This window comes from Equus quagga, chromosome 22, assembly GCF_021613505.1.
Source record: "Equus quagga isolate Etosha38 chromosome 22, UCLA_HA_Equagga_1.0, whole genome shotgun sequence".
Classification (NCBI taxonomy): domain Eukaryota; kingdom Metazoa; phylum Chordata; class Mammalia; order Perissodactyla; family Equidae; genus Equus; species Equus quagga.
In genome coordinates this window covers 30,081,091-30,099,604 of record NC_060288.1, presented here as the reverse complement: position 1 = coordinate 30,099,604, position 18,514 = coordinate 30,081,091, and the positions used below count along the sequence as shown (strand labels likewise).

Sequence of the window (18,514 nt, the reverse complement as noted above, 5' to 3'; positions counted from 1 at the left end):
TTTAGGTAGCTGACAGCAGTGGACAGTTTTGCTTGGAATCAGAGATAAGCTCAGCATGAACAAAATGTCTAACCATTCGGAAGCAGAAATAGGACAGCAAACATTATGCACAGTACAGTGCCATGCCCCCTGTGGGCACTCAAAATATAATCCATGGTGATTATGACAATGATGAAGAGGACCAGACCCCACAATCAGTTTCAAGAGCCATTAGCGAAAAGCCGCGCACTTATGAGGGAGCGGTTGCCTCCTCTGTGGCCTTGACTGAGTCCGTTTTCACCCACTGGGTTACAGGGCAGTGATGTAAGCAGCACGGGGCTTTGAGAAGACAGGAAATGGTCTGTTTTGTGACCCAAATAAAATGCTGACTGCCTGTCATGAAACCATTTTCCATTTCTGCCCTGAAACCTTATTTACATTTTTTCTTAAACGTTCTATCTTAGGGATACTAAATTCTTCTAGGAAAAAATATTTCCTGCAAGTTATTTGTATCCGAAAGCTATCAACTTAAGGCTATAGCTTTGAAGTTGCTTTAACTGTCCAACGTAAAGCCAAGAAAATCTCTATTTTCAAATAAGGCGATGATCAGGAGAAAGCCTAAATAAATGAATAAATATATAGAACGAAAAGAATTGAGAAATGCTTTTCTGTTTTTTCTAATTTTTCTACAGTAGGCACGTGGCAGAAACTGCTTGTCACTTGCCACTATCTATCTTCCCCTTCCTCCTTGCTAACAGAACTCCAATTTTATTGGAGATGATCATCAATGTCCTCAGTAATATATAAATATCTTCACTTCTCCAAATAACTTTGCAGCTAGGAAAAGCCACATTACCCAATTCTGGCCAGTAAGATAGAGGCAGACATATCTGGGGAAAGCATCCCTTCTGAACACAAGACAAAGCCGGATGGGAAAGGCTTCTGGACCTTTCCCTTTCTTGCCTGGAAAAGGAATGTGATGCCTGGAGGGGCAGCAGCCCTCTTGAGATATGAGTGCAAAGGCCATACACACTGAGGAGGGCAGAGCGGGGAAGCAGGAGTTTGAATCCTTGATGACCTTGCGGTGCTTCAGCTACAGCAGCCCTGGACTACCTGTCTCCACACCACCTTGTATGAGAGAAAAATAATCCCTTTCTGTGTTTAAGGCACTGTTTTTCAGGTTTTCTATAGCTCAGAGCTGAACATGATGTTATGTAGAGCATGTGCTGTTGGCACAATTTTTTTTTTTTTGAGGAAGATTAGCCCTGAGCTAACAGCCACTGCCAATCCTCCTCTTTCTGCTGAGGAAGATTGGCTGTTAGCTAACATCTGTGCTCATTTTCCTCTATTTTATATGTGGGATGCCTGCCACAGCATGGCTTGATAAGCCATGCTGTGTACATAGTTCCATGCCTGGGATTCAAACCAGCAAACCCCGGGCCGCCAAAGCAGAGCGTGGGAACTTAACCACTATGCCGCCAGGCTGGCCCCAGCAAAATTGTTTTTAACTCTAAAACATATGAGGCTTGGAAACCTAATGGGACTGGATAAGCTCTAACGGGGGCTTTTCTTTGTCAAGGTTCTGGTAGAAGGAGCCTGTCCAGGAGGAAAAAGATGAAGAAAAGTTCATGGATCTGAGCAATCAGCCCTTATCCATCCTACGGGTGACTCTGAGTCCAAAATTCACCTAAAGGATAGAGTGTTGCCCTCTCATGCAAATTGCCTTGAAAACCTTTGTCCTTTAAAGCCAAGAAGAGACTGGCCGCTGTAACTAGGGAAAAACAATCTGAGACGCCAGAGACAGAAAATGAAGAGGCATTTATTTCAGGTGCCAGACAGAGGGTTAAGACTCAGTTCCTCCCTAGGGTTGGGGTCCTGAGACCCGATGCTCCACGAGACTATATTATCTGCAATTCCGATCCTATTTAACCAAGCCCCCGTGCTGCCTCATCTCCTCATCTTGCCTTGACTTTGTTCCTGGAAGAGTCTGCACCGACTGCTAGCTTCACTGCCAGCCTCGATCCTGCCAGTTTCTTGTCCTGTCTACATGCCTGCCTCCTGAAGCCCTTCAACCTGGCTGTGCACCACACCTTGTATTCTGTTCAAGTCCCCGTTAAGTAGGTCCAGGCTCCTCTTTCCCATATCCTTAATTTCTCCCTCTCTTATTTAGCTGAATGAGAAGGCAACCAGATCTCTTAGCCGAAAAATATGGGAAAAGGGCAAATTAAGAGCTTCTTTTAATGAGGCGGACTTTTTGCAAACTCTGTAAAATAATCACAAGGCTTAGTGCTGAAGAATCCCAAATAGCACTTCCAAGGTGTATTTCTTAGGATGCTTTTCAAGGTCAAACGGATTTGGGAAAAGAGTGTTCCATACTTCCCGTTCAGAGATCCACAATGAACAATTAAGACCTGTAGAAGTCCACACAAAAGAAACCATCTTTACCTTCTTTTTTTTAATCCAATGCTTCCCCAAACTCCATTTTTCTTGAAACACTTTTTTCAAATAACAGCCCATGGAACAGAATTTGGGAAAGGCTAACCTAGAGCATGAAGTCAAATTTTTAAAATAAGTGAGAGGGAGAACATCTGTTGACTTCAGGCAGGAGACAAGACAACTTAACTTCACAGTATATTCAATAAATAATGTCTTTTATTTTCTTTTTTTTAAGGTATGCTTTTTGGTGAGGAAGATTGGCCCTGAGCTAACATCTGTTGCCGAGCTTCCTCTTTTTTTTTTCTTCCCAAAGTCCCAGTACATAGTTGCATATCCTGGTTGTAAGTCATTCTAGTTCCTCTATGTGAGACACCACCACAGCATGGCCTGATGAGTGGTGCCATGTCCGCACCCAGGATCCCAACTGGCGAACCCTGGGCTGCCGAAGTAGAGCACGTAAACTTAACCTCTCAGCCACGGGGACGGCCCCATAAATAATGTCTTAAGTACTAGACCAAACAAGTTCAAAACTAGTAAGAAAGATCTTGAGTTTGACAATAAGCATTTGTTTCCTTGAACTTTACTCTAAAACTTGGTTTCAACACAAAGTATGTGTTTGATGCCATTGAATCCTAGGTAGTTTGATATCACTTTTTATTTTCAAAGTTTAGAAAATCTCATGGTTAAAAATTTGAATTTTAGAAGAAACACAAACAGTGACTAGTAGTTTGGTGCATATGACCAATGTTCCTCTGTAAACTTGTGATACTTTTCTCAAAGCAGCAAAAGTAGATAGAAAGAAAATGTTAGCTTTTTAAGGACTGAAGCTATGCTTTATGACTATAAAAAAAGTTATATTATTGCACCAGTATTATTTATTAATGTGTACAGAGATATGCACATTTATATATGTGTTCCCACATACATATATGTATGTACTCTATATCTAGATGTTTGATATGCAGTTCATACACATATCAACACCTAGGTATATTTATTTGATTTGTTCTCACCATCAAGAGATAGTTAAAATGGATATGAAAAGAATACTATATTACGAGCAGTACAAGTCAGAAGTGTTAAATACAAATGTCAGGAAGTTATAGATCCCTAGATAATGTATGAATCATAGGGTGAGAGAATTGCTATTTTCAAGCTAATATTTGACCAAAGGAGTTCACCATGTCTTTAACTTTATGCTCTTAATTCCATTACATAAAATTATTTAGGGCTACATTTTTCAAACCTGTTTAATTCATGGACATAGACACTTGAAATCATAGAGTTGGAAGGGACCTGAGAAATCACCATGTCCAGATCCTCTGATTTTATGGATAATGAAGCTAAGATCCCAAAACACAGGTGATCTAACTCGTGCTGGGAATATGTCAATAGCTGAGCTAAAACCAAAACTATTTTTCCTGATTTTCAATCAGGGCTCTGTGTCAGCAGATGAACACAAGTTGGTGGATCTCCAGACTCAGGATTCCTCTCCTACAATGCAGTTCACTGCATGTGGAGCCATCCATTTGGCCCTTTGAGTCACTTCTGTGAGACTTGAGAAAAAGGGGAACAGACACAAACATGATGATGCTCATGTTGCTTGCCCTCTGTGAGTAATAAAGTCATTTGTCTCTGATCCAAGAGTCTCATGTCTTCTGCCAAAATCTATGAAACAGTAATAGGCTAATTTATTAGCTTGTAAGTAGAATAAAATCAAATGCCAGGCCTGTGATAAGCCTCATAGAAAAGTTGGGAATTATTACTTCCTATTCTATTTTATGGGAAGCTAACTGTAGGATTTGCATTCTTTCTTTCTTAAATGTTTGATAGACTTCACCAATAAAGCCATTTGAGACTCAAGGTTTACTTGCGGGGGATTTTGACAATAAATTCAACTCCATTATTATGGAGCTACTCAGATTTTCCATTACATCAGCTTTGATAATGTGCTTTTCAAGGCATTTGTTCATTTCATCTAAATTGTCATATACATTGGCACACAGATATTCATAAAATTCCTTTATTATCCCTTTAATATCCATAACATATGAAAAAAAGCAAAACTCTCATTTATTCCTGAAAGTAGTAGTTTTGGTTTTCTTTTTAACTTTTTTGGTCCTTATCAATCTAGCTATAGTTTGATCAATTTTATTAATCTTTTCAGAGAACTTACTTTTGACTTTATTGATTTTCTCCATTGTTTGTTTTATATTTCTTGATTTCCACTCTTATATTTATTACTTTAGTCCTTTTATATAGTTGGGTTTATACTGTTTGTCTTTTTCTAGCTTCTTAGGGTGGAAATTTAGAGTGATCTTAAATCTTTTTTTCTCTCCTAATTTAAGAATTTTCCTTTAAGTACTGCTCTACAACATTCCACAAATTTTCATAGGCTATATTTTTGTTATAATTTTACTCAAATTAAGTTTTCCTTTTCTTTGTGATTTTTTTTCCTTGACCCCTCTGAGAGTTATTTAATTTTCAAATGTCTGGGCTTTTCAAGATATCTTACATTTTTGATTTCTAATTTAAGTGTCATTATCAGTTAACATGATTTAAAACCTCAAGCCTTTTTTAAATTTATTGAATACGCTTCATTTCCCAACATATGTTTTATCTTGGAGATTTCACTATATGCACTTCATAAGGGATGTTAAAATCTCGGTTGGATTTGTCTATTTCTCCTATTAATTCTACCAGTGTTTGCTTTGGGTTTTTTGACATCAGCATAGTTTATCCTTTAGGTTTCAACTCCCAGGGTCACCATATGAAGGATGTCAGATTTGCTTTTGATTTTGTATCCAATGCTGCCAATCGATCATACCTTCCTAGTCTTTCTGCATGTATGAATAATTGTGTGGGGAGGTTGTTGTTTCAGAGCACTGTGGATGAATTCTTGAACAACAAGCTCTCAGGATGCCATTATTCCCTGAGAACATCAACTCTGTGCACTAATGCTATGTTGAACAAAATCTACTTCTAATCAAGCAAAATCAGGACAAGAAGGCATGGTGTACAAAATAATAGAATGTCACAGGCATTGCCCAATCAGAATGGACAATGGTAAATATCTTGAAGCAATACGTGGTAGAACATGCTGCTTGCCTAGCCAATATCCATTCTCTCTTTTGTTTTTACCAAAAGAACCCTCATTTAATTTTTATTGGCAATACAGCCAAAAAAATCCCCCTACCACTTCCCAGACTCTATTATAGCAATGGCTGACCATATAACATGGTTTGGTCAATGAGATTAGCTGAAACCTACCAGGAATTCCTATGTAGTTTTGCTTTCCTTGCATAGGTGCCAGCCCTTCCTCCTCAAAGCTTTCTTATTCTTCCTGCCTGGAATACAAAGGGAGGTAGAGGTGGAGAACACTATCTTGCACCGTGAAGTACCTGTGAGGATAAAGGAACAAAAATACAAAATAAGTCCAAGATGTTGATGATATCATGATGCCACTCCACCAACCTCACTTTCCTATGTCCAGGAGACATAATATGTGAGAAGAAAAAACCCCTATTTGGTTAAGCTACCATAATTGTGTTTCTGTTATCTGCAGCTGAATGTAATCCCTAATTAATACCACAAGACAAAGTCCTAAGAAATTCATGACTATATCAGAAGCCAAAGGCAAACTTCTACCTGAGAGTTACACTTTCCCATTTTCTACTCTTCTAGAGTAGTTTCTATAGAGAATAAACTTGAAAACTTTCTATGTTATCATGCAAAGAACTCAGTGTGGACTTTGCCCCATTATGCATCATTTTGGTAATCGAAAGTCCTCCAAGCAGTGTTTTCCTCCCTTTGAAATAGCCCTACTTTTTCTAAAATGAAACATTAAGCCCAGGTTGTACCAAGAAGACTGTTGATTGCCCTTCAGTAAAACAATTCAAATTCCTACACAGTTTGAAAGACATTGCAAGGTGAAATTTGTACAAAATTATTTTCCTATCTGGCATCTCTGCGAATGTGTTTCTGTAACTGCCTTTTCTGTCTGAGCTGATGTTGTGCTTAACTCGTTTCTTTTGGGGAGTTTCAAATTCCCAATGTGTAGGCCTAATCCCTTTTGCATTAGCAGTCACCTCAGAAGCAAGTTCTAACATGCATGTGCCGAGGAATTAATCAAAACCACTTATAATCATGCTGTCACATCAATGTCTACTGAAGCAAATTTCCACAGCTAAAATCGACAGTAATTCCAGTCGGCATTTAGGATAGGCCCTAGTCAAGAGTTAATACACGAATAGAATGCAGCGTTTCTCAGCTTTGCTAATCTAACCTAAAATATTTTGTAAAGGTGAGCGCTCATCCCTGAAAGATTGTAAAACATGTGTATGCACGTGAGGGTACGAGTGCATGGGCACACACACACACACACACACACACACACACACACACACACACACTCCTTAGCATCTTCCAATTTCTTCACAAATGAACACAGTGGAACAGAAAAACCCAGGTGTCAGTATTTAGCAAGTAAGCAAAAAGTCCAGAGCTTTAAACATCTAATAGCATTGAGTCTGACAAACTTTTCAAGTCCAAGAAATTAATAATGGAAAATAGAGCCTATTGTGGCTTAACTGCTAGTTCAAATTGGGTCCAAACCCATAATCATTAGGTCAGAAATGCCAAAGAATCCTTCTTGAGGCTTAACAGATAAACTCTGAACCCTGCCTGCATAAAATGAACATCAAAATATTGTTCTTGTTTTTTTTTTTAACGGGTTTCAAGACATCTACAAATTACATAAGACAGAATTTTTCTGTTCACTTAGGTAACTGATTAAAATTATATGCTGGAACTTTGGGCAAGAAATGATCTTACATTTGGCTACTGAAATGGACCCTTCTGTTCTGTTAGGAATACGTATCCATTTTACTATATTATAACCATTATGTTCTCATTAAGACATCAAATACAATAGACTGGGCTCAATCACCTCCTGAGATTCCTATTTGTCCTATTACGCAGGTAGAGATGGATATACATAGAGCTGACAAGTTATCTTCCAGCCGTATAAATGTGATTGAGAATTCTAGGACATGCCCACCTGTCTTAAACAAGCTTACTGTATTTATATGTGACCTTTAGTTAATGATATAACCTGCTTTATATGGTCTGTCAAGCTCAGGATTGAGTATTTTTCCTTAAACTTTGCACACCTTTGATGGCTTCATGCTAGCCAGGTCCATCTGCTGCTGTCATTTCACAGCTATCAATTTCAGTGTTGCCTTACTTCAAATCATGCCTCAACACAATCCAGCTGAGCTTGGAATGTCCGCAAAGTAGATAACATGGCATAACGAGATAATTCAAGCATTTCTGTTTTAAACTCCGGGTCCATTCTCAGTTCAAGACCTTTCCTGTGGGCTCTTTTTCTTCTTTGTAGCGGCCAGAAAGAGTTGGCTTAGTCTCTGCTCTTGTTATCAGCTGAGATCTCCCACTCTGTCCATTGCTTCCACTTCTCCAAATGCCTTGTTGTCCCTTAAAACAAGCACACGGGTTGTTAATGTCTTCAGAGTTTTGCAGTTACACATTATGTGAAACCAGCAATCATTAAAAACAACAACAATGAATCTGCAAGTGAAAGATTTCAAATCTCTTACACTCTTGGTCTGTGGTCTAAAACGACTAAGTCCTGAGCCAGCCCTGATGGCCTAGTGGTTAAAGTTCAGTGTGCTCTGCTTCGGAGGCCCAGTTTCCTTTCACGGACACAGAACCATACTACCTGTCTGTCAGTTGCCATGCTGTGGTGGCAGCTCACATAGAAGAACAGAAAGACTTACAGTATGATGTACAACCACGTACTGGGGCTTTGGGGAGGGGAAAAAAAGGAAGATTGCCAACAGATGTTAGCTCAGGGCGAAACTTTCCCTGTAATCAATCAATCAATCAATCAATAAAATGTCTAAGTCCCTCCCTGAGATGCTGGCTGAAAGATAGGAAGATTTCTGCTCTCAGCTTTTATGTCTTAAGAGGAGCTCCTCACTGAACCCTTCATCCACATTCTGAACCAATTGAGACAGATAACAGTTGCCTCTTTGCCTCAAGTAGGAATTCTGCATTTTTGAAGAACGATTACCCTGATTATCTGCTCGCTGGAACCAATGTGGTCCCCACCAGAAGTCTCATGTTTATAGTAATTGCCTTCTGAGATCTGATTCCTTTTTGTCTTTCAATTTGCCCAGTAAAACATAATTTATGTTGACAAAGTTGTTTTAATTCTTTGCATTAATAATCATACAGGAATTGTGGAGGAAACTATCTTCAAAAATGGTTGGCAACCAAGATGACAATGCTACATGAAGCAAATATACAAAAGCGCTAATGTTCTCAATCCTTTCCAAAATTGCCAAATACTACGAATTTCAAAATTCTGCTGTGAAGGTTTAAAGCTCACTCATCTTATGATGAATTATAGAAAATACTTAACTGACTAAATCAGCTTCCTCTAGAAAATGTTATTACACAGCTTTAGTATCCCTGCCTTTCTTGCTTGCTAACTACCTCGGAGTTAGATGAAATAGGGTCCTTTAGAGGTTGATAAGTGAAACTTTAAAAAGTAGATAATTTTATCTTATAAAAGCTTTTCCAGAAAAAAACAAAAACTGCACAAGTTAGTTTATGAGCTTAATATCTTGATATTAAAATTGAGTACGAACAATATAAAAGAAAAAGAAATATAGTCTTAGTCCACTTCTGAATACAAATGAGAAAATACTAAACAAAATATTAGCCAAATAAATTCAAAACTCTATTAAGAATAATACAGTGTGAACTGGCAGAGACTGTCTCAGGAAGCCCACAATGGTTTACTGATCAAAACTCTATCAATGTAATTCATCACAATAGTGGATGAAAAAAGAAAGATAAATAATCATCTCAGTAGATATAGAAAAAGCATTTAATAAATTTTACACTTATTTAATGAACATGAAGCAAATATGAAGTCTTTAACTTGATAAAATTTTATGACTACTACTATTCAATATAGAAGTGAAAGTCCTGGCCAACACAATAAGACAAAGAAAATAATTAGCAATGATAAGAATTGGAAAAGAAGAGAGAAAAACTGTCATTATTTATAAATGATAAGATTATCTACGTAGAATACCCAAGAGAATGAACAAATGAGAGTATCTAATAAAAGCATTATGTGAAATTGCCAGGTAGAAGGTAAACTTTAAAGATTAATAGCATTTTGCTACCACTAGTCTCAACATATTGGTTCCTCTAAAAGTCGATAAATAAAGCTTTAAAACAGATATAATCCTTATCTTTAAAAAGCAGGCAAACTCATTTTATGAGCCTAGTATGACCCCAATATTTACTTGTCAATTCCAGTTACGTACTTCACATATGTCACAGCGTAGAGACTAAGAGCAAGATTGCCTTGGGTTCAAATCTTGGCTCTGTCACTTACTACGTATGTGAACTTAGGCAAGTTACATAACCACTTTCTGCCTCATTTTTCTTGTCTATAAAATGAGAATAATAATGATGATGATGATGACAACACCATTTAGGATATTGTGAGGATTAAGTGACTTAAGACTTGGAAAACACTTGAATAATACCTACCACAAAGTTGATGTCTCAGAAAATTTAGCTATTCTTCTTATTATAGAACTAACATATTCATACATTAGGTATTATTTGCCTAAAAAATAAAAATGTTTAAATAAAATTAAAAATAAACATATATAGAAGTATTAATATTTTCTTCTCTTCCCCATTTGGGTGTACACATTTCACATTGGAATCCGACACCTTACACAGTAAAAACCAACTAAAAATATGATAGAAGACAATATGCCACTCAAAATATTAACCCAAACTATGAAATAACTAGGAATTAAACCAATAAAGAAAGCACAACATCTTCATAGAGAAACGTATAAAATTTCTAAAGCTAATCAAATAAGACCTTAATAAAAGAAGGTATGTGAACATTGTAAAGCTATTAATGGTTTCCCAAGTTTATCTATAAATTCAGTGGCTTTATAATCAATATCTCAGCAGAATTTGGGAGAGAACATGAAATGTTTATCCTAAATATAACTGGAAAGTGTGAACCTTCATACAAAGCTAATATAATTTTGAGAAGGAAGACGACAAGTGGGAGCTCACAAGATATAAGACACATTATAATATCAGTCATAAAAATAGTATAGAATTGGTGCAGGAACAAGTAGATCAATGAAACAGCATACAGAGACCAATCAGATTTATATATAAAGGATAACTTTGCATATAGCATATAACAATGATGGCATCATAGATAAAAGTCCTAAATGTAAACACAAATGTTTTAGTCCAATTTCCCCAGGTTAGGCTGCATAAAAAACCACCCCAAAGTCTCAGTGGTATCCAACAACAAACAATTTATTTCTCCCTCACAAGTTTATGATCAGATGAGAGAACTCACATTCAATTGAGCAAAGGTGGTCCAATGACCAGTGCTGACTACGGTGTGGCGGCATCTATTCCTCTACGGGAACACATGGCAAGGCTGGGGTTAATGATACTGCTGTGAGGAAGAGAGTGAATAATTGGGAATAACAATCAATCTATCACAATAAAACTATAAACAAAGCTAATAGAAAAAAACGTAGGGAGATATTTTATGAACTCGAGATGACCTTGGATTTGGGGGGAAAGTACAAATCATAATGTACTTTTAAATTTGAATAAATGAAAAGTAAAACTTCCTATTCAAGGTAGAAAAAGCTAGCTGATGTATGACGGATTGGGAAAGGAAATTAGCATCATATGGGGGTTATTTTCTGGAATATAACAAGATTTGTAATCATACAAATCACTGCATTATAAGCTTCAAGAGAGCAGGAATTTTCTGCCTGGATGACTGCGATATCTCCAGTGCTCTGGTAAGTGCCTCTCCATATTGATACCCCCTTACTGTTTAATCTGCATCAAGGTTTGCTTTCCATCTATGCCATCCTCCAAAACAGACATTAATTTCCCATTGCTGCTGTAACAAATTACCACACACTTAGTGGAGTAAAATAACACAAAATTATTCTCTAACTGTTCTGAAGGTCTAGAGTCCAAAATCAGTCCTACTGGCCTGAAGTCAAGCTGTCAGCAGAGCTGGCTCTAGGTGAGAATCCCTTTCCTTGTCCCTTCTAGCTTTTGGAGGCTGCCTACATTCCTTGGCTCCTGGCTCCTTCTTCCGTCATCTTCAAAGGCATCAGTGCAGCATCATCCCATCTCCTTCATTGACTGTGCTCCTCTCCTCACGTTATCTTTTCTGTCTCTGACCCTCCTCCCTCCCTCTTGTCAAGACCATTGTGATTACATTGGGCTCACCCAGATAATCCAGGTATGATCCCCTCATCTCACAATCCTTAATTTAATCACCTGCAAAGTCTCTTTCCCGTGTAAGGTGACGTATTCACGAGTTCCAGGGATCAGAGGTGAACACATTGCGGGGCCATTATTCAGCCTACCGCACCAGGGTTTCTAACATTTGCACTATTGATACTTTTGGCAGGGCAATTCTTTGTTGTGGTGGCTTGTCCTAGGCATTATAAGATATTTAGTAGCATCCCTGCCCTCTGCCCGTTAGATACCAGTATCACCCCTTCCCCCTGTTTGTGAGCAAATGTCACTAGAAGGGCAACATTGCCCTGGTTGAGAACCACTGCTTCACATCGTTCTAGGGACCATTTAATAAAGCAAATCTAATCATGTCACTCTCCTGCATAGACTTCATTATTTGTTGCCCCATTACTTTCAACACAATATCCATACTTCTTAGCATATCATCTCAGATTTTTCATGTTGTGGCTTTGCTGACTTCTCTTGGCCCCATCTGCCCTTACTTCCTATCCCCTTGCCCTCCAGATATCCTTGTAGTTCCCCAGAATGTGAACTTCTCTCAAACCTCCTGGCTTTATCAATATTTTTTCCTCCATCTGCCTGGAAACCTGCTTCTCCTATTCTTCATCTGATGAACTTTTACTTATTCCTTTTCAAAATTTAGCTCAGATGTCTGGGAATCCAGGTCTCCTCCCGGCATCTGCTCCTAGCACATGGAGAGGTACCTCTGTCAGAGTGCTGGGGTTTATTTATTTCAGCACTAGTCTGTGAGCTGCTTAGATCTCCAACTTTTATCTATATCCATGAATCTAGCACTCTTCCTACAATATATCAGCTGCTCAATAATTTTTTTTTTTTGAGGAAGATTGGCCCTGAGCTACCATCTGTGTCTCTCTTCTTCTATTTTATGTGAGAAGCCTGCCACAGCATGGCTTGATAAGCAGTGTGTACATCCGCACCCAGGATCCGAACCAGTGAACCCCAGCCACCAAAGCGAATCACATGAACTTAATCGCTGTGCCACTGGGCTGCCCCCCCAATAACTGTTTTTGGAATGAATGAGTAAATGGTGGATTTCATGCCTCAACCTGAATGAAACTAATGAAAAGTATTGCTCCAAAATATTAACACAAAATAACTTGCTTTTCTATTTCAAAATAGAAAAGAAACTAATTCTCCCATCCTCTCTCATGAAGAGCAGCCCTCACAAAGAGATTATTTTGGCTCTTTTGTGAGTCTTTAGTAACTATTTAGTTATTATTGTCTCCAAAATTAAGTTCATGCTCAGAAACTACCTTTGCTTACTTAACATGCAAAAATTAAAAAATAAATTAGCAAAATTCCTTCCACAGAGAAACTGGCAATACAAAGCTAAAATTGAAGCATTACAATGTTAGATTTTCCAACACTATGAAAAGCCCAGGTATGTCAGAGCAGTTTCACATGTCACCTAGGAGGCCACAGTTGATTCTGCAATCTAGATTGTGACTTTGAGGCAGAAAACTGTTACCTGGCACTTCCAGCCTTCGCAGTGGAACTAAATCCACCACTTTGCGAAGTCCCAACATTTGGTACAGGCTTCAAACAATAAAAGTACCGACATGGTTTCTGTTGCTGTGCATTTTATTATTCTTCTGGTAGTCTCATGTTAAAAGTTTCTCTTAATGGGTAGAAACTGGAGACTGTTTAGTAAATACCAGCAAAAACACCTGCACATAATGTTCACTAATGACTGTTTTTTCTATCCAGAGCTCAAATTAAGAGGATGTTGAGAGAGGATGGATGTTATTTCCCTACTTGTTAAGTATATTCAGTTAATTTATGTAAAACACAGAAATTAAAGAAATTTCCCCCATGCCACATTCTTATCACTCCAGCCAAAAATTCTGCCCACAGGCCTTGTAAGGAAAAGAGTAAAAACAAAGCTTCATTATCCAAAATATGTCAAAACTTAATATGCCAAAAGAAGCTTTTGAAACTGCCTTTAATTCCCATATAAGGCTGAGGAAAAGGTTGCTTTTCCTCTAAACCACCATTTCTTAAGCTGTTGCTAAAAATATTTGGTTGAGGGCCAGTGTAATATAATTGATGTTGCTGAAAATATTTGGCTAAGACCACGACTTGCCTGGTTGAATCCCAACTCTGTGACCTTGAGCATGTTACCTAACTGCTCTGTGCCCCAGTTCCTTCATTTGTAAAATGAAGATAAGAATAGTACTAACCTCAGGGGGTTGTTGTGAGGATTAAGAGTCTGTATTTGCAAAACACTTTGAACATTGCCTGGCAAACACAAGCACTAAATAAGTATCTGCGATTATTTTAGTGAAAACAGAGGAATTTTGAACTAAGGACTCTTCAAAATATTATGAACTCAGCCTTGTGTAAGAAACTCTATCCACCTCCTATTAGCAACTGGGATCCATCTATTTATTAACAAATAATAAGCAAATAAGGGATCCAGATTGCAGAGCAGATTCCTCTCCATAGTTTGAATGCAGTTCCGGATTTCAGTTTTAGTAAGTATCATGAATTTGTGGACTTGGGGTCCCCATACCTGCTCAAAAATGTCATTGGCTGCCTATTATCCTAGAAAAATAAATTCTAACCTTCCTTATCCTGGGTTCTCCACAATATGGTCCCTAGGAATCGCTCCAATGTTAGCTACAGCTACCACTACCCTCCTGCCTGACACTTCTGCTTTAACCACTGTGTCTCAAATACATCAGATATTTTCCTGCATTCATCTTGCTTACAATTCCCTTAAGTGACCTTCCTATTGCTTAGGGCCCCCACTTCTTAAAGGATCGGCTCAGTTCCCATCTTTTCTCCGAGCATGCCCTAGACTCTACTGATTCTGAGCGACATGTTCCTTCAATGAATTCCCGTAGTATCTATATCCTTTTTTCCTGCATAGTATGCAATCTTTTTTACTTCTACTACATTTTTTTAATGCCAGTCTCTTTAACTACATTGTAATTTTTTGTGTGCAAAGGCTCCTCTATGTCCCTTTGTACCCCAGAGCTTGGCTCTCTGCCTCACACAGAGCAAGCATTAAGCATGTTTTTATTAATGAAAATCTTCAGAAGTAAAATTCACGTTTATTTTTAGCTCCCATTCAGCTCCTTTTGGCAATTTCTTACCCCTTTCAACACTTTCTGCTACTGCTATGTACCTATATGCTATATATTGGCTACCTGAGGTCCTGAGAAAAGCCATCTTTTCCAATGTTTGAGACACCTTTATTTCATCCACACTTACTTGTGTTGTTAGTGAAAAAAATACTGGTCCTTTTCTTTGTCTTTGTTGGTCCCTACATGTAATCATGGAAAATACCAACTGGTCTGAAACTGAATTTCATCATCTACAAAATAGTGATGATATTTTCTCTCCTGACTTATTGTGAGGATAAACACATATAGACTAATGGACACAAATGACCGCACATGTAGTTGGTCTGATTTCCTCAAGAACACATCAAGGCGACTGGCTTATTGATCTAATAAAGAAGTATGCCACATTGCAACTTACTGCATGACCTATTTTTAACATTTATTTTAGAAGGGACTTGAGAAAACATAAAATCTCGACTTATGAGAATGACACTAAAAAGATGAGATAAGGTATTTGGGGACAAAAAGATCCAGTTTTTTCAATCTTAATAATCATAATTCAATTCAAAAAATATTTGTTGAATGTCTATTATGTGCAAAATAGCATCCTAGGTGCTATGGAAAGTATAAAGATGAGCAGGATAGTCAGTCTTCTGTCTTCAAGGAATGAGAGTCAAGTCTAGCGGGAGACCGGGATGTACCCAATTAATTCTAATACGAGGGAGGTTTGGTAAATTTATGGAAGAAACAACTTCAGAAGATCAGAGATTAATTGAGACTGTATCTGGAAGGTTTCTTAGAGGCTATGCATTCAATTAGGACTTAAAAGTTGGGAGAATTTCAATAAATAGGATGAAGAGGAGGTTAAAAAAAGGTGAGAATAGCAGCATGAGCTTAGACACAAAAAGAAAGGGTATATTCTGGGATAGCAAATAGAATTTATCTTAATTCTGAATTTGTAGCGTGTTTTATAGCTTTCAAAGTGCTTTCACATATGTTACATTATTTGGGAATTAGAGCAATCATGTGTAGTTCTATAGGAAAGGCATACTTTATTTTATGGATGATTTTTATAAAGTCATCAATTAATCAATAGCACTTAAGAATAAATTATGCTTAAGAAGATTATTCTGACAACAGTGTGAAGGGGACAGTGCAGGGAAGATGGCACTTTAGGAGGTTACCAACGTAGTTTAGATGAAAAGTACCAAGAGTCTGCACCAGAGTGGGTTTGCTTGCAATGGTGAGGCAACTCTTTTTATAGATACTGAAGATGTACAATGCATGTGATTTTGCTCTTAACTGGATGTTCAAATCCAATTTGAAGGATCAAAAGACTAAGAGGCTAGTCATATATAAACAAAATCTGGCTTGGCCTTTCCGGACACATCAATGAAGTCACTTAATGTCTTCAGTATTACTCCCCAACTCTTCCCCAGCTCTCTGGGGAATGGTAAATCTAATTCTAATCAAAGATTATCTTTGGTCCAGTTGTGCACCAGCACACAACACCTAATGAGAAACGAGAAATCCATGATGTCTCAGATTAATGAGGACTGTGATGGTTATAAAATATGTTCACAAATTATTTGATATGCCTCCCTTCAAGGGATAAAGCTTAACTCCCCACCCCTACTCTCTTATGGCCTGTACTTATGGATTCTGACGAATCCACATAGTGAAGGTGTGGGTGTGTCACTTCAGAGACTAGGTAATAAATGGCATTATAGCTTTCTCCTTGCCTTCTCTCTTGGATTACCAACTCTGGGGGAAGCCTTCTGCCATGTCATGACAACAGCCAAGCAACTCTATGGAGAGACCCATAAGATAAGAACCCGAGCCCTCCTGCCAACAGCTATGCAAGTAAGCCATCTCAGAAGCGGATCCTCTAGCTATAATCAGCCTTTAGCTGAGACTGCAGCCCTGGCCAACATCCTGACTGCAACCGCTGGAGAAATGCTGACCAACAAGCACCCAGCTGGACCACTGCCAAATGTGTGACCTGCAGAAACTTTGAAATAACAAATGGCATACCTTGTTAGGTAGCAATAAATAATTAATAAAAAGGTAGAAGTGAATAAGGTGTATAGACCCTTCTTCCATCAAAGGGCAGAGATTATGACTGAATTTGGGTTATCTGGGACAGGATTCTTTCTTGAACATGTAGTAACTCGACCCAGAAGAGTAAACAACAATTAAACAAGAAAAGTACAAAGTACTTTGTTAAGTAGAAAGAATCCTGAATCTGATCCAGCTAACTTTTGACCACTAATCTCTCCCCACAAAGAGAAAGATTTCATACTTTTCAAATCTTTGAATTCATGTCTTTACTATATTCTAATTTGTCTCCAGTATATATATTCTTCTGATTTGACTACAGCACAGTGTAGTTAAGCTTATTAAATCACTTATAAATTGACGTATTTTTAATGTGCTATATTTTTTCAAAAAGGAATAGATTTTTCATTATTTACAAAATTATATGGAATCACTAGCTTCATATATTTATATATATTGACAAATTGAAATGGCAAACAATAGGATATATTGGAGTATATGAGGAAGCCATTTGGTGTAAACCTAATTTGGCCTGACTTTGCTTTTTCCAAAAGGGCCTGACTGTGGCCGTTGAGCACGCACTGTATATCTGCTTTAAAACATTTCCCATGGCAAGAACAAATGGCCTTAAGATAAAGGTGCAACTTCCCCCCATATTGGCATTTCCTTAGGGATAAGCATCTTTCCTTAGGCTAGGAACTGATTGCTGCACTCGCCTTTGACCACCCAGCTCACCTGTGACCACCCAGCTCCAGACAACAGACCTGCCACCCTGCTGTGTCCACCGAGACAGCAGACCTACCTGCTGTTTCCATCAATCCCTGTGCCGACAGAGCAGTCTATTGTAAAAGGGACATTTCAATCGCATGTGAAACATCCTGTTTGGGGCTATATAACCTCACTTCTTTGGTGCCCTTTCTTCCTTCAGGAAGAAAGGCCCCAGGCCATGGTCCTCAGATTTTTGCCCAGAATAAACTCTCCCAAATTTTCATTTATAGATTGGTTATGGATTATTTTCGTCAACAATATGCATCTTTGTGTAAATTTGAAAAGCTAGGCATTGCCCTCAAATTTACGTAGCTCCCTGCCTTCTACAAAGCAATTTCAAACAGCATTCATCTCAGGGCATCCCATAACAGAACGGATGCAGGAACTCGGGTGGGGCCCACTTAGTTCAGCTATCTAAAAATAAAGGGGTTTTTAATATAGACTCTAAAATATATTTGGCATCTCAAGCCACATTTTCTGACATGCTAAACCTATGAGAGAAAAAATAAAAGCTGCTTCTTCTAAAAACTCTCCTCGGTCCCTCTCCTCTCACCCCTGTCCAAATAGGACATACAGAAACCAGGGGCCAGCCAGACTGCCTGCGACAACCTGGGATTTTAGGACAGAATAAGAGGACAAGGTCACAAGATGTACTGAGTAGGTCAAGGACAAGTGCAAAACCTGAAAGCCAAGGAGAGAAGGTTGGAGCTTCTCAGGTCCCAGTTGCCTCTGGTCTTACAGACGAGCCCGGTTGAGGGGCTCCGCTCGCCCCGCGCTGGCATTGAGTCCATTACTACTCCGCATCCGGACCC

The 18,514-nt window shown here is 38.4% G+C and overlaps 1 long non-coding RNA gene across 1 annotated transcript; it reads right to left on the bottom strand.

The window, feature by feature from the left end:
* Nucleotides 1–1,737: 1,737 nt before the first annotated feature.
* Nucleotides 1,738–18,503, bottom strand: LOC124231617 (uncharacterized). The gene is made up of 6 exons (XR_006886619.1): nt 18,384–18,503; nt 10,853–10,954; nt 10,006–10,084; nt 7,587–7,908; nt 5,686–5,816; nt 1,738–2,390 (listed from the first exon to the last, which is right to left on the bottom strand). It is a non-coding gene; the product is annotated as an uncharacterized LOC124231617 (long non-coding RNA).
* Between the last annotated feature and the right edge of the window lie 11 nt (nt 18,504–18,514).